The sequence below is a fragment of the Lonchura striata genome, chromosome 18, assembly GCF_046129695.1.
Source record: "Lonchura striata isolate bLonStr1 chromosome 18, bLonStr1.mat, whole genome shotgun sequence".
NCBI classification, from domain to species: Eukaryota; Metazoa; Chordata; class Aves; order Passeriformes; family Estrildidae; genus Lonchura; species Lonchura striata.
This window is the reverse complement of record NC_134620.1, coordinates 5,385,546-5,401,646: the sequence shown is the minus strand read 5'-3', so window position 1 is coordinate 5,401,646 and position 16,101 is coordinate 5,385,546. Positions and strand designations below refer to the sequence as shown.

At 46.0% G+C, this 16,101-nt stretch overlaps 1 protein-coding gene across 3 annotated transcripts in view; it reads right to left on the bottom strand.

The window, feature by feature from the left end:
• TAOK3 (TAO kinase 3) overlaps nucleotides 1-13,103 on the bottom strand; it is a 77,997-nt gene extending 64,894 nt beyond the window's left edge. Inside the window, exons 1-2 of one of the 3 annotated variants that reach the window (XM_077787154.1) lie at nucleotides 12,963-13,103; nucleotides 12,216-12,356 (exon numbers count right to left, since the gene is read on the bottom strand). The gene's annotated coding sequence lies outside the window, so the exon portion shown is untranslated. The remainder of the gene's footprint in view (nucleotides 1-12,215; nucleotides 12,357-12,962) is intronic. The other 2 variants (XM_077787153.1, XM_021549939.3) reach the window with 2 other exon arrangements.
• Between the last annotated feature and the right edge of the window lie 2,998 nt (nucleotides 13,104-16,101).

The following is a 16,101-nucleotide window of genomic DNA, read 5'->3' as shown; positions in this document are numbered from 1 at the left end:
AACTACCTGCTCTGAGCTCCACAGAGATAAATTCTCCAAGTTCCTCAGCAGATAAATTTGGCAGCCTTACATATGGGCTCAAGACTTCCATTTGAACCATCAGAGGTTTCTTGATTTAATTTCATAAAGGAATCATTTGGCATCTAATTTAGGAGGAAGGATACAATTTTAAAGCTGCTTCTGAAAACAGTGGAATATGCCCAGATTACTGTAGAAAGATCCTGGAAAAGCTACAAGGAATTGAGGTGGTTAAAGGTACTTCTGCCACCATCAGCCTGGAAATGCCTTTTTGCCCTGTCCTTCCTTCCAGCGTGGATTTATTGAACCCATAACTGAACGCATTCACCATCAGGTCTGTCTGATTTCAGATAACACACTCTAGACTTCATTGCAGCTTCTGAAACAGAAAATGTCAAAGGGCAACACTGGCAAAGACAGACTGATCCCAAAGCTCAGCCAGTGAAATGGTATTTGGGGAAAGCAGGTCCTTCAAGATCAACATAAAAATGTTTTGATTACAGAGGAAAGCTGATCCCCAGCATACACCTGCTCTCCCATCAGAAAAAAAGCTTGCTCTAAATTACAAGACTTCAGCATTTTACAGCCAAACTGAGTCAGCATGAGACAGTTTAAAGCAGCACAAAAATAATCTCAAAACTTTATGCACTGGTACATAAACTGCTTGTGTGGTACTTACTGTGGCAAGCAGACGACTTCCATTTATGAAAATATCCTTAATTTTCTTTGAGAAAGCTGGAATAACCACTATTAATGCTGTAACAAATGGACATATGCACTTGACCCAAGGATTGCTGAGTTTTGGTGGCATTTAATCATATCAATATGAGGGGGAAGAGGCAGGGAGCCAGGAAAACATCACTGTGTGCCTTCAGAAAACTTGTTATTTTTAACAGTGCAGTTTAAGATCAGCAACCCTGAAGCAAAATGGTCAGAACATTTTCTTCCACCAGTGTTGACAGCACACCAAGAGCTTTCAGAGGGTGAGTATTTTAGGCCAGTGCAGCAAAACAGAGATCCCAGGAAGGAAAGCTCACCCACTGTGGCAAAAACCGTAAGAAGGGTGAGTTTATTCATCCATTATGCTGAAGAGCTTAAAATAGAAACATTCTGTATGTCTCACCTCAGGCCAGGATGAACAACTGAACAGAAGTGAATCACTTCTGTTACAGCAAATGACTGGAAAACACTGATGGAAACTGAGGCTATCTTCTGCCTCTCCCCAGCCCAGGAAAAAGTCCTTATTGCTGCCTGTTTTTACATGGAGGGAACAAAATCAGATCCACTATTTTTCCTTTTTTTTTCTTTAATTAAGCTGGACAAACAGGGGTTGATCTATGAAGCCTCGCCTCTCCCTGCAATCCCTACTATGTCTCTATCCTTACCCACGGATGCACAACTGCAAAAACCAAGAGAAGACAAGAGACACTTGGGAAATGCATCACACCCAGTCCTGCAGCTTTGGAGGTTTAAAAAAAGAACTTAAAATCTTTCATTAATAAAACTGGGTGAAGAACTCATGTATTTAGTGCATTTTGGTATGAAAAAAAAACCTCTTTAAAACAGTAACTGAGAACTTAATTTACCAAAAACTCTGATTAACAAAAAGAAAACAAAATCCACATTCAAAATGAGGTATTTTGAAGCTAAAAATACCCAGGCAGCTGCAATTCCCACCTTTTGCAGGCAGGCAGAAGTGCTTTGCAGTCTCCCTCCCCAAGCAGACACACGCACACTTCCTTCTTCATTGCAACATCAGAGGCTCTGCTCGATGTTAACAAGCCACAAAGTCCTGCCCAGAACTTAAAGTCACGCCCCAGTAATTACATGAAATAAGCTCTAAGTACAAGTGGTTAAAAAAAAAAAAAAATCAATTTACTCAGCTTCAGTTTTGCTTTTAATTCCAAAATATTTTGACTTGTCATAAAACAGAAAAGCAACTTTCATTTGAGGCTTACTCCCTCCACCCAGATGTCTCATTAACTCTTTTTTTTTTTCCGAATCTCACTGTAGAACATCAGCATATGAATTTATCTCAATGCTAGGGCCAACACAGGGGTCAAACCCCTGAACATGCAACCACTTAAGGAGGACATTTTAAAGTGTGTTTAAGCCTTATTTTTTGTACACAGAACACAAAGGATGATAGCAATAGTGGGGGGAGGAGAGGGAAAAAAAGGAAATGTAGGATAATATAAAACTAAAACTCAGTTGTGCAGATGTCCCACTCAAAGGTGGTCCAAGACATCAGAGTAGATTACAAAAGGATCAAAGATCCTCCAAAATCTCTGCAAACTCCCAAAAAAAAAGGCAAAGTGCTCTCCCCTGGCCTGACCTAATCAAAAGGGCAGCACACAAATTCCTGAACAAGAAAACCCCTGTACACTGCATCCAGATTTTCCCCTGAGAAGACAGAATACATAACGTGACAGTTTACAGAATTGAAATTTTAACAATAATAATTTTTGCTCTACTGGTGCCCCGACACCAAAAGACCAACAAAGCCCCAGACAGCCCAGGAAAAGGCTCCAGGTCACGGAGTTGAGCTCATCCTGCTCCAGAGGGAACAATACCTGCTGGGCACAGCAGCCTGGGCAGGGTGGGGACATCCCCAAACAGGAACCAAAACCTTCCCCACTGCACACACACAGCTCCCTGGCCAACTCCTACACCAGCTTTTGCTCTGTGGTGCTTAAATCCCCTGCTTTTTAAAAACCAGCAACACAGCACAGCCATCCCTTCAGTCATTCAGACAAAGAGCTTTGCCAGGTTTCTTCACTCCCTGCTCAGATTCTGCCCCAAATTTCCCTGCTACAGACAGCAGCAGCAAACCCTTGTGGTTCTGTGACAGCAGTTCCTCCTGCCAGGGGGAGTGGGAGCTCTTCACCTCCACAATTCCATCTCTGACACAACTTCCAAGCTGCTGGAATACAGAGGCACAGGAGGGGTTTCATCCTGCCCCTCAGCCTTTCAGCTCTGCTTTGCAGGAGTTCCTAATGGATGAATGATGACACCAGTTAAACGTCCCCTTTGTTCAGAGACAGAGATCATAAATATGAAAGTTTTCTGACTTCCTCTCTCCACGCCCTCGAGGCTCTCACCCACAGCTTCACTGACAGCAGCTGCAAATGCTCTCTGGATGGGGAGGCCCAGGCACCAGCAGCCAAATCCTCTTTAAACTGAGATGTTTTATTCTTCAAACACCCACCACAAATTCCCTGGATGGCTTTGGAAGCCAGGTGGGCTTAGCAGTGCTCAGAAAGGTTTCTCTTGTGCTGCACTGTTTACCCCAAATAATGCTTTTCCTGAAGAAAAAACAAACACACTCTCCTCATTTGTATTAATGAAATGGCCTGTTTGTAGACAATGAATATAAATTGGTGCTTCCTTCTCTAACTTTAGGATCTTGGTTATTTACTGCAAGTAATTCTCACACCTAACAACAAATAGCATTTAATACTATGAAATAACTTTTCACCTTCACTTTTCACCTTCCTGTCATATGGGGCCACAGCCTAACATTTTAAAAAGCCAATGTATATCCAAAATATGAAATATAACTTCATGTTTGGGAATACCTGTATCATCATCTAGTCAATATTGTCAGTGCCTCAATACAAACATTCTGCTTGGGATTTTCCTCTACTTTTTAAGGCAGGGATACTTGTCCATGTAAATTGTAAACCACTGAGCAATGAACATACAGCAAATTGTGTCAACCTTTCAGAAAAGCCTTTCCTCTGTTACATCTGAATACAAAATCTTAAAAAAAAAAAAAAGCAGTTGCAAGTAATGTAAAGCATCAAAATTTGGATTCCTGAAAAAAGCACTTCAAATAAATAAAAGCCAGTAAAAGGAGGGACTGTCTATGACTTGTGTCTTCCCCAGACAACCCAAATGCTGCTGGAGTCAACCCAGGCTCAAGAAATAGAAAGTGAAAGTCGTTAATTTACTCATTAACTGAAATCCAGCAGAGGCATTGAAGAGGACTTGTTTGGTTTATTTTTAATCTTTTTTAGTAGAATACTCACAGCGTAATTCAGCAGAAGAAGTTTGTACCATCCATCCTCATCCTCTGTCCCTATTTCCAAATCTCTGGCTTTGCCAGCCCTGGCTACCAGTTTGCTGATCTGAACCACCCCGGTAGTACAAAGGTTTGTGCCAACCCAGCTCAGAGGGAGAAAGGACAGGTGGAATAACAGCTGGTTTTAATTCAGCACTAAAATCAGCTCAAAATTAATATTAATTTGCAGACTCATGATTTTAAATTCACAATTTAAATTCACAACCAATCAATTTCCTGCTCCCATCCCTAATCTTTACCTTCTCCAGCCCTGTGTTTCAACAGGAATCCAAGTTTCTATTTTTCTTTCAGTCAATACACTTCCAATCTGCCAAGACACAGAAAATAACTTATGTATATAATAACAAAGAGATGAAACTGCAAAGATAAATAAAACTGACTGGATTAGGACCTCCAGCTGTCAAGGCTGCATCTTGGCTTTCAAGTGAGTGTGAATTTTAAGAAAGTTATTGAAGTTTAATAAGGTACAATTGCTAATGACTACATGGTTTGAGAAATAAACACTGGTATCTAGCTTTCCCAAAAATGGGGATTTTGCCTTTCCTTGCATAGTTATTATAATGGTGGCCAGAAGAGAAGAAATTCTGATAGATACTTTCTAATATACTATAAAATAATTTTAAAAGCCACAATGTCAGCATGAACACAAAAGCTTCACAGATTGTCAAAAGACCTGAGCTTGAAGATCACCAGATTTAAGAGGTTTTTAATAGTTGGCTTACACCTTTTAATACTAAAATTTCTGTTGCTAATACATCTTTTAAATTTTATTCTATTTACAAAGTGAAAACAGGGCAAATTCCGAGTTAGGCAGACACCCAGGAAGAACTCAGCTGATTTTATAACATTTCTTTTGGCATGCTAAGTGGCAGAACAAGTCAGCATCAGTGTGCTGAAGTACCCAAACTCACTGAGGCTACAGCATGACCTGCATGCAAAGCCAGCCGTGAAATGGCAGCGTGGCTCCAGGCAGGCTCCAGCATCCCTGCAGATGCTCCAGCATCCCTGCAGATGCTCCAGCATCCCTGCAGATGCTCCAGCATCCCTGCAGATGCTCCAGCATCCCTGCAGATGCTCCAGCTCTGCTCCAGCCCCCCTGGAACTGCAGCAGCCTGGATCTACCCAGGATAATTGCAGGTGAAGCCAGGAACAGCCCCTATCAGAGCTGCAGCTATTAAGGCTCCTTAATGAATGGTCTAACAATAAGCCAGGCTTAACCAGTTCTCTCACTGCAGGACCTTAACCATAATAAACCCCTTGAACATTCCTACAGCGTTTTCCAAAGATCCTACAGCATGAGCCTACTAACTGTGCTCTCAGAGCCTGTGAGGCAGGTATTAGTCAGCTTTTTTTTTTTTTTATTCATTTAAGTACAGATAAAAAGTGAGGCAGAAAGCTGGCAAACAACTTCCCTGTGGATACACAGCTGACTAGTGGCATACAGAATCCAGATCTTCAGGATTCCAGCCCTGTCATCAGCCAAAAGGCCATCATTAGGAGGAAAGAAATTAGTCTGGTCTTATAAATAGCATTTGAATATAAGCCTTGCTAAAATATTTGCAAGGAGTTGACCTTAAACACCAGCAGAGCTGCACTGGTAGCCTGGGGCTCCAAGCAGCAGCTTGCACAGCACTGGGAATCGGATCCATCCCTCTGCCTCCCTGGATATCTCCAGAGCCTGGATCCAGCACAAACTGTCCGACAGATCACACCACCATCTTATTTCAGCTCCTCAGTATATCAAAAAATGTAAGACTGCTCTAAAAATATAAACAGCGTTGCTTTAAAATACTCAAGTAGGCAGGAAAAAGCAAATTTACAAGCCTGAGTCAGCAACTTTCTCCTTTTTTAAGGCACCAAGTCAGACTGGCAGAAATCTTCCTGTAATACAAGAACTGGAAACCTGCAATGTAGAAAAGGTGCCCAACACACCTAAAATCTAGAGCACCTGTAAAATTTAATAATTCAAACAGCTCACACTGTATTATCACACATTTACTGTAATTTCTGCAGGTCTCAAATGCCTAAGTGAGATATATTTTGATTTATGGCATTTCCATATGGCCCTACAAAGAAGCAGATCTTTTTCTGCACTACAGCTTCAATACCTGCAGGAGGTTTGACTCCTGGGCTGCAATTCCTGCAGCAAAATACTAAGACGAATACTAATTTTTGCAACAAAAACCGTTTTATGTCTCATTCTGTAAGAGTCTAAATTCATTTGAAGTAATGTACCTTCTAGTAAGGCAACCCTATGATACCAAGTGGAAAACTACAAAACCAGAGTTAAAGCAAACAGAAGAAAAATAAGACTTTGTGTAGCAAAAAATAATTGCTGTAGTTACTCATTTATTCTGGTTTTAGGTACCTGTGCTGCTCCCTCCCACCCATGTGGTCCATGCCCAAGTGCTGAATACACAACCTCTAAACCACAGCAGGAGCTCTCAGTCCAAGGGAAGAGCTGGAAATGGAAAACTTGTTATCCTCTGTGGGGATCCCCCACAGAGGAAAGACAGCAGATGTAAAAAAAAAAACAAACAAAAAACACAAGAAGTTTTGAGAAAAAGCTGCCTGAGTGAAACAACATTGGAAGGTTTTTAAATTTCTATTCCTCACTTTCGCAGCTGACTGTTGTTACAGGCAGGAGAGCCATAAAATCCTATTTTTGGCTGTCTGCCTCTCAAATGACAGAAAACTCCTGACTCTGAGAACGTGAACATCTCACACTGGAACTAAAGGCTCGTGTCTCTTAATGAAAAAGCAGCAGAGAGAAAATTCCCTGTGTCCTGCCCAGGAAGACCAAACTGCCTGGATTATTATGCATTAAAGCACCACTGGACTGTGGCACAGCAGATGAGACCTGACTCTCAACAGAGCCTGTTTCCATCCCAGCTCACATTTAGGGCTCAATTATCTTATCTGCTCTGCCACTCGCATACTTTCCAGATAAGAAATGTTTTTCCCCTCTTTTCAAGAGCTAAAACTGACACCACTGCCAGTGTTGAGATGAGAAATGCCAGAAATTAAAATTCATTTGGGCTAATGCTTTTAAAAAAATATTTAAATGTACAGGCTAAGGTTGGGAATTAGAGTTAATTGAGATGCTGTGCGTGAGTTTGAACAGCAGTCGGATGTTCCACAAGGTGAATGGAAGTGTGGTCCCCACTTCAGTTTCCTCACAGGGTTTAGGTCAACCATCAGTTCATCTCCAGTAGAGAAAATACTCAAGAGTTGGAAGGGAGGGAGGGAAAAAAAGCCTGTTTTCCTCTTCCAATGTATGACTAAGGATGAGGCAAGCAAAGGGAGGATCTAAGATCCTGAAGGCGATGGTTAACAAGAGGTCATTAGTTAATTCCCTCAAGGGTAGATACAACTTCCTTTTATTAAATAACAGCAGTTCTTAATGATGTCAATATCTGCTGCCATTCTAAAGGACACAACATATTCAAACTTTACCTGAACCAGGCAGAATAAGCAAGCACACAAGAAACCCTGAACTGAGAGACAGATTGCCACTAACCAAGTAAGGAGGATAAAAAGGGTCATCTGACTTTTATCCCCAAAATTTGCAAGACATATTCTTTTTTAATTATGCATTTTTGACCTAGCAAAAGTAAAATTAGCATAAAGTCTGCTTTAAGATGTACAAATAAATCGAGTCATTAGAAAAAAATACAAACGCAAGCACCATTCTAAGGCTTAAATGAAATGTCTTGCTTAAATCATTTCTGAAAAAGCTTAATCAATGAAGATTTGTGACCAGCCATTAATTACCTGTATGACCACAGCACCTGGGAGCTGCAAGCAAGACCCTAGAGAGCCAGAGCAGAAGCAATGCCTGCTCTGAAGAGATTACAATCATCCAAAGATGAATAGTTAAGAAAAACAGGAGAGCACAAGGAAATAGCTGACTGGAATTTATGTTCTCTGTAGCTGCACTTTAGTCCACTTTCCCTTGTGCACTGCAAGGACTAAGGTGTGTGTTTGTTTCCTCTCCCTGCCTCGGTAAAAACAAAAAAACCCAAAAAACAAACAAACAAAAAAAAAAAAGACAAAAAAAAAACCACAGAAAGAAGGTGTTTTGGATAGTAAGACTGGAATAAAACTATTTACACATTTTAATACCTCTGCTTCTCATCTGAGAGAGAAAGGAGTTTTTTTCCCCTTCAGGTTTTTTAAGCTGTCATCCCACAGAGCAAGACTGTAGCACAGTAAAAGGGCAGACACACAACTTTTGGAAGCATTCTGTTGCCATTTAAAGGAAACCTTTGAAATTACCACACAACACAGTAGTGCACCCAACACAAACCAACAGCCAGAGCTGTTTACAAGCTTTCTGCTCAGTGTTAGACTGAAAACCCCAACCCTCTTTGCTGTGTAATAAATCAGTGCTCCACATTTAACAATTTTCAGTGGTACCATATGCTACGTAGTCCCATATGCTCCATTACAAGGGAGAAAAACATCATCTCAACATGAATCATCACTGACTGTGTTCCTGTAAATCTGGCTTAAACACTCACAACGTTCAAGGGCAACACTAAATAAATCTGCTCAATATTATGCCAGATTTTGTGCAACAGAATCACAGCTCACATATAAAAATTAGGTGAAAATGAGGTTTAACGTAGGAAGCGAGCACAGTCTGCGTCTCTCTAAAAACAGACTCACCACAACGTTTGACATTCATCAGTTCCAATCTAATAATGACATCCTGCTCACAAAATGTTGATGGTATCTGGTAGTCCCAACATCCTGAACTGTTTGAGATGTGTGGAAATACATACACTGCACTCAAGACTCGCTCCTCCCAGTGCCAGGTTCTGCAGCACAGTGATCCTGGGGTACTCCCCAGGAAGTAATTCTCTGTAGAAAAGTAACAAACCCAAAGCAAAGCCAGGTGTGTGTTTTAGACTCCAGGGGAATGCTGCTGGAAGTTCATCCAGGATTTTGGGTTAACATCTCCACTCTCACAGTCACAATTTCTTAGGGAAGTACAGCTTTTTCTCTCTCTTCCTAAAGACAGCATCACCTGCAGCACAAAACCTGCTTATCCCAAACCAAACTCATGAAACACCAAGGTCATCATTTGCCCTTCTTTTGAGGAATTTCTTGGGCTCTCAGGTAACCCAGCATCATAATTATCAGTGACAGCAGGAAGAGGTACAGATGGAGGCCAAACTGGAAGATTGTCCCTATTTGAAAGCCTTTAGCAGCCAAGGAGGGAGCACGAGTGACCACAGGCTCCCACGGAATGACTGCTGTCATTAAATTCTAAATCAACAGAGTCCAGTTTGACCTAATATTCAGGGTGGGGGAAAAAAGTAATTACATCAACATCAAGCTATTACCTGTCCAAGGGCATAAGTGCCTAGTTCATTAGCAACTCAGACAAACTTGTTTTGTAAGCTCCCTATATTAAATTTGAAATTTCCCTGCCCTTACAAATTAAACTAACAATTTGTGACACAAACATTGAGTATATGAACAAGAAATCTTCCAACCTGCTCAAATCCAATCTGTACTTTGCCATTCTGAATAAGAACAAACGTATTAGTCAAACTAATTTTAGTATTTAATTAATTTAAATAAATTAAAAATAACTTAAAAATTAATACTAGCAGTACTCCTGATCACTTGAATCTTAGAGCAAGACCTACTGATCTTTAAAAATATGTATTTTTCATATTTCCAATAGAATGTTAGAAGTGAATTCCCATGTTTAGTTCTACAGAATAAGGGCAACATGTTATGTTAGGAACATTGCTCTTTAATGCTGGAAGTGGGGCTTTATAACAATTGAGAAGCTGCAACAGAACCATTAATAACTCAGATATCCAACATCCTTCAGTAGCTTAAGAGATAGATGGCCACACCCAATTAATTTACTTTAATTTCTATTTCAACTTTCCTCCTCATTAATGAGGAGCTGAGGTTCTCACAGATGAGAGTTCCTGGCACACAATGCCAGTGATCACTTTTAAGTGATGCCCACTACACAATCACAATGAAAAGTCCACAACCTGTGCTGCACACATGAGAATCAGAAGGGAAAATTTTCTTCTTTTTACCCAGAGGGAACCCTAAATTTACCAGATCAAGACTTTCTAAAACACACTCCACTCAGAAAATAAGAACAAAGCTGCCAGAGTGATTTCAGGGAGTGATAAAAAGACTGTCAGGGAAACTCACTGAGCTGCCCCTGGAAGAACTGATGACCAAGCAGGCACCAGGCAATTGCATCATGTTTATTACACAGCCAAGGGCAAGCAGATCCTTCTGGTTTAATCAATGGCCTCCAAATGAGGAAGTAGTTTGAAAATAGTGAGCATAAAACAAAATACTCTTTTGGGTTCACTTTTTGAATTTTTCCCTGATGTGTGAAAGCATGTCCATTAATAAAGCTGAGCAGGTGTGGAAACAGAATTTTATAGAAATCTACTTCTTGAATACCTTTGATGACAAAACTGCACTTTTATTCAAACTCAGTTTGATGTAAATGCTGTGACTGAACTGTAGAGGGGTCCTGTTAAAAGACTCCGAGTTCTGTCTTAAGGTGTCCAAGGTTAATGTTTTTAAATAGGAAATACATATTTTGTTGGGTTTTTTTTGTGTCAAAGCAACAAATAAATAAAATGTAAAGTGTTCCACAAACACCTTTTTCCCTGGCATTTCTCATAACCTGGATGTTGCAGCATCCCACGAGGCTGCAGAACAACCTGGAACAAAAACCTGTAAGAGGAGAACACAACGAGTCTGTGTTCCTGGCCCAAACTCACTGACCACTGCTCTATCCCTGCTCCTCCTCTACTCCCCAGCAGCCCAGCAAACTCCAGCCCTGCTCCATTCAAACAGGGTTTTTCCTTTAAAAGAAGACAGCAGATCACTCAGACTGAACAGAGCTCATTCCTGCTGAAAGTTTCCCCCATTCAGCAACACATTATAGAAAACAAATCTAACAGTAAACCCTGTTGATGCAAGAGACACATTTAGAACGCACACAAGTAGAAATACCTCACCTTTAAAAGCTTTGACTTGCTAAAATCCTTTTAAACTGATAATAATGTAACAATGTAAAAGGGAAGTACTTAGAGAGAATCACTGTAAGCAATACACACACCCAAACAAGAATTAGTTTGCAATCTGAAAGCTCTCAGTACAGAGAAGGGTGGATGGAAACAAACCAGCTCAAGGTTTCCTCAAATCAGATGCCAGAGGAAGTTATATGATGAGCTGGGCAGCAAATAAGAAATCTGGATTTGATAAATGAGACATTTATGTAGATAGGAACAGTTTGCAGCCTCACTGTGGGTGCATGAAAGAATTGTCAGATATTTGTACGAAGCTCAGTGTCAAAAGAGATTGCAGACAGGTATTTACATTTAAAACATGCCCTATATTGTTATATTAGCCCCTGAGAAGACAAAAATAGCTACCTACCAGAAATAGCCCAATTTTTAGCTCATAGAGAGGACGAGCATGGTTATTATCTCTCTCCACAAACAATCCAATAACACAGAAACACTAACACATGTCATATCACAAATCTGGTATGGGATACAAAGTAATGACCACTGGCAAAACCAGCTGCATCACTGCCAGCGCTGCAGCTTTCTAAACATTTGCTAAAAGATGTCAGCAGACCTTGGGGAACAGTCTGGAGCCCAGTTATTCTCAAACAACATCAGCACCACAAACCTCAGCCAGCACTGCTATACCTAGCAACTTGGAAATCCCCCTGTGTTCTGTGGAACTGCATCCACGTGGATGCAGAGCTCTGACTGCTTCCACCTTCTTGTGTGGATCACTATCCACAAAAGATGGGCAAGGAGATTCCAAATCCTCCTGGCACAACCAGGGCCGGAATCAGCACCGCCTGCTTTGCTGTTTTTCAACAAACACGGAGCTGCTGGACTGTGTGTGAGCCCAGCATTCCACACAGCTTCCAGAGCAGTGTCCCACGGGCTTTTCCCTCACCCTGGGGAGAACAGCAAACCCAGCACCGAGCTGCTCTGTTCTGCCCGGGCTCAGGGAAAATCTACCAGAACTACTCAGCCGCTACTGAAGTTTAGAACTGCCATAGTTGTAAGATTAGGGAATTCATTCCACTCACGTTCCTGGAGAAGGGGGGGGGTGAGGAGCCACGAGGAGATGTAGTTATAAAACAAAACTCCGAAGGCTTAGTACTTGCCTCGTGTCCTCCTTCCTTCTCCTTCCCACGCAAGTACGAGTGCTGCTCGATGGCATCCAGCACCTACAGCAAACCATTTCTCTGTGTCATTAAAAGGACAGAGACATCTCCTCGCAGCAGAGCGACGTCACCGCTTCCAACTGGGCTCGGAGCCGGCAGGAGGCAGCTCCCCGTGCCCCGAACTCCCCGGGAGGCACTCCGGGATCCCGGTATTCCCAGCGGAGCAGCGCCCGAGCCGTGCCCGCTGCCGGCGAAGGCAGCGCCGCTCTCTCTCCCCGCGCTCCTCACGCTCCTGCCGGGGCGTTCCCGTCCGCTCGGGGCGGCGGTGCCGGAGCTCCGAGCTCAGAGCGCTGCCGGGGACAGCTCCCGGCACGGCGAGCGCGGGGACAAGGCAAGGAAGCAGCGGCTGCTCCCGCTGCCCCGGCACCGGGCGCGGGGCACTGCCCCGTCCTGGCTCTCCCGGTCCCGCACAGCTCACACCGTGCACTCGCAGCCCCGGGGAGCTGCCCCTGCCCCGAGGCACCCGGACAGCCGAACTCCGCAAAGTGCCGCTGCCAGCCCCGGCGCTGCCAGCCCCGGCGCTGCCAGCCCCGGCCGCGCTGCCCCTGCCCTCCGCGCCCCGCCGGGACCCGCCTGCCAGCGCCGCCGCTCCCTCCGCCCGTGCCTCACCTGGCTCCGGCCGGCGGCAGCGGGCCACGTCCGCGGGGCCCGGGCGGGGAGGAACGAGGAGGAGGAGGAGGAGGAGGAGGAGAGGGGGACGGAGCGTGTCTGTCGGGCCGTGCCCGTCACCGCCGCTTCCTGCCCGGCCCCGCTCGGCGCTCGGCTACTCCGCCTGGCAGCTCAGGACGGGCCGCTCAGCGGCGCCGCCTCACCGAGCGCCATCGGCGCTCGACTGAGCCGCCTGCGCGGTGCCGCGGCGGGAGCGGGTGTGAGGGAGGGGAACGGCGGGAGCGAGGGCCGGGAAACGGCGGGAGCGAGGGCCGGGAAACGGCGGGAGCGAGGGCCGGGAAACGGCGGGAGCGGGTGTGAGGGAGGGGAACGGCGGGAGCGAGGGCCGGGAAACGGCGGGAGCGAGGGCCGGGAAACGGCGGGAGCGAGGGCCGGGAAACGGCGGGAGCGGGTGTGAGGGAGGGGAACGGCGGGAGCGAGGGACGGGAAACGGCGGGAGCGGGTGTGAGGGAGGGGAACGGCGGGAGCGAGGGACGGGAAACGGCGGGAGCGGGTGTGAGGGAGGGGAACGGCGGGAGCGAGGGACGGGAAACGGCGGGAGCGGGTGTGAGGGAGGGGAATGGGTGTGAGGGAGCGGAATAGCAGGAGCACGGTGAGGGCATGGCCGGAGTACGGTGTGAGCGTGGGGCTGGCCTCGGTGGTGGCTATTTGTGCCGGGGCTCAGGTGTGTGTGAGGGGTGTTTAGCCCACAGTGCTCTCAGGTGTGTGCGGGGGTGTTTGGCCCACAGCAGGTTCAGGTGTGTGTGTGTGAGGGGTTTATGGAGAAACCACCATAGTGGTTTCAGGGGGGTGCGGGGCTGAGCACTAAAGTAATCAGGTGTGTGCTGGGGAGGACAGCGGGATGTGGCAGTCTGCAGTGGTCTCAGGTGTGGGGAACGGATGTTGGGGGCCACATCAGGCTCAGGTGTGTGTGTGGAGGGGTGTCAGGGCCGTAATTAATTCTGTGTGTGTTTGTGTGCATTGTCAGGGTCTGTAGCGGTCTCAGGTATGGGGGGTGTTGGTGCCCACAAGCAGCTCCTGTGTGAGGGGACAGTGCATGGGCCCACTAAAAAGGCAGCTCTGAGTCTTCAATGCCATGCTGTAGGTTTTGGGGGAGCCCTGACAGGGTTTGTGTGTCCTGTGGCATGTCCCAGCAGGAAGAGGCCCCTGGTACCCAAAAGGAGCCGCTGTGATTTGACAGCAAAGCCTCAAAGGAAAAGGAGCTGTAGCAAGAGTTGAGGGCTCTGGGTTAGGAATTGCTCAGAGCAGAAGCTGGGTAAGGTGAGTTCATGCTGTTTCTGCCACAACTGGTGGCTCCTGACAGCCTCTGAACCTAAACACTTCTTAATTGTAGAGACTTATTTGACAGGGGGGGTTAATTACTTCATTTTTCTAAATAAAACTGAAGGAACAGAGCTTTTTCTGCCAGTAGCTCGTGCAGCCTCATTCTGCCAACTTGCTCCTGACAGCTGTTCCCCTTCTTGGGCTTCTAGAACCATCCTCAGAGAGCTGTGTGAAACCACAGGTACAGAAACCTGAGAGCCCTGAGTCCCTGGTTAGGGGTGTTGGTGTGTCCTGTGCCTCAGAGGCCAAGGTACAATACAGCTCTTCTCAATGTAGTTGAGTAATTTCACACAATGAGTTTCCTGTTTATAAGCTGAGCTCCATAACCCTTTTTCTTCCCCCTCTTTCTTACGAATGGAAAGAAGAGCAGAGTGAGCACGGCTCATCTGTCAGCAGCTCTGTGAAAAGCTGATGCTGAGCAAGCAGGAGGCAGAGATCTCTCCCCAAAGTGAGGGTGTACAAAGCACTGAGTGAGTTGTGACGAGAACAGCTCCGATGGAAGCAGGAGCCAAGAACAACAGCTCGACAGGGAACTTTACACTTTCCCTGACAGCTCCTTGGGGCGGAGACAGTTAAGTTTCTGCGTTTGTAAGGGAAACATGGCATTCCTTAAAGCTGAGCCTCCTCCCTCGGGTTCCCACTGAATGCCTGAGAGATGACAGCAGAGGGTGTCTCCAGCAGGCTCCTATTAAACAGGAGGAATTAGCACGGAGGGAGCAACAGCTTTGAGATCCCAGTTTTGACCGCAGAATGAGCTAAAAACGCTTTGCAGCAGTTTGCAGTGTTTTTTACCCACTGGCTCCTGTTCAGGGGGTTCCTGTGCCCTCGTGTTGGTGCCTGCACCTGCCCGATGTGTGAAGGGCTGTGCTGGAGGACAGACCAGCTCCAAACAGAAAGTGCTGAGGCAGCAGTGAGGCTGGGCAGATGATCCTTGGGAGGGCAGCTGTGGTTCAGGCACACTTGGAACTGGTTTGGTGTCCCCAGCAGCACAAACCCGGCTGGCAGGGGAGCTGGTGAGCCGAGTATGTGGACAGATGGAACAGATACAGACAGGAAACGGGGGAGAAAGGGGAAATACTCGTGTTTGTAAAGCTCCGAGGGGGCTCTGGTTAGTTCTTGAGCCCTGCAGTTCCGTTTCTATTTTTAGCTCGGTGGCTGGATGGCTTTGGGGAGTGATCCGAGAGGCTCAAGCCAGGTGTGAGTGTGGGGAGAGGACAAACCCGTGGGCAGCAGGCAGCTCATGCGATGTGGCAGCCGCCACCACGCCCTTTCCTGTTCACCCCGGGGCCGCGGGCAGCCGTGCCAGCCACACTGCCGGAGTGGGGAGAAGGGAAAAGGAGGGGTTTCCACCGTGCTGATAACCCACAGCATTCCTTGGGAAAGGAGAGGTGGTGAGCAGCCCTGGTGGTGTCTCTGCCCCGAGACATAAACGCTCCCAGAACTTCTGGGAGCTGCTTGGGGGGCGGTGCCGACTTACGGCCGTGCCTCAGCCTCGTCTCCTGTTAGAGGCAATATTGACTTAAGGAAACGGGCATGGAGCATACTTGGCATGGGTGTTCCGAGTTAAAAATTGTCAGTCTGGGCAAACAGACCTTTGGGGTGATCGGCAGGAAAGCCGAGTGGCTGCGCTGCATTATTGCTGCCCCTCTGAGAACCCGGTGTGTCCTGGTGCCGCTGTGGGCACTGAGCACCCGGCTCGGCGGGTTTGGAGGAGCGCTGCAGGTTTTGGAGCTCCGTGCTTCAGATCAAACCCATT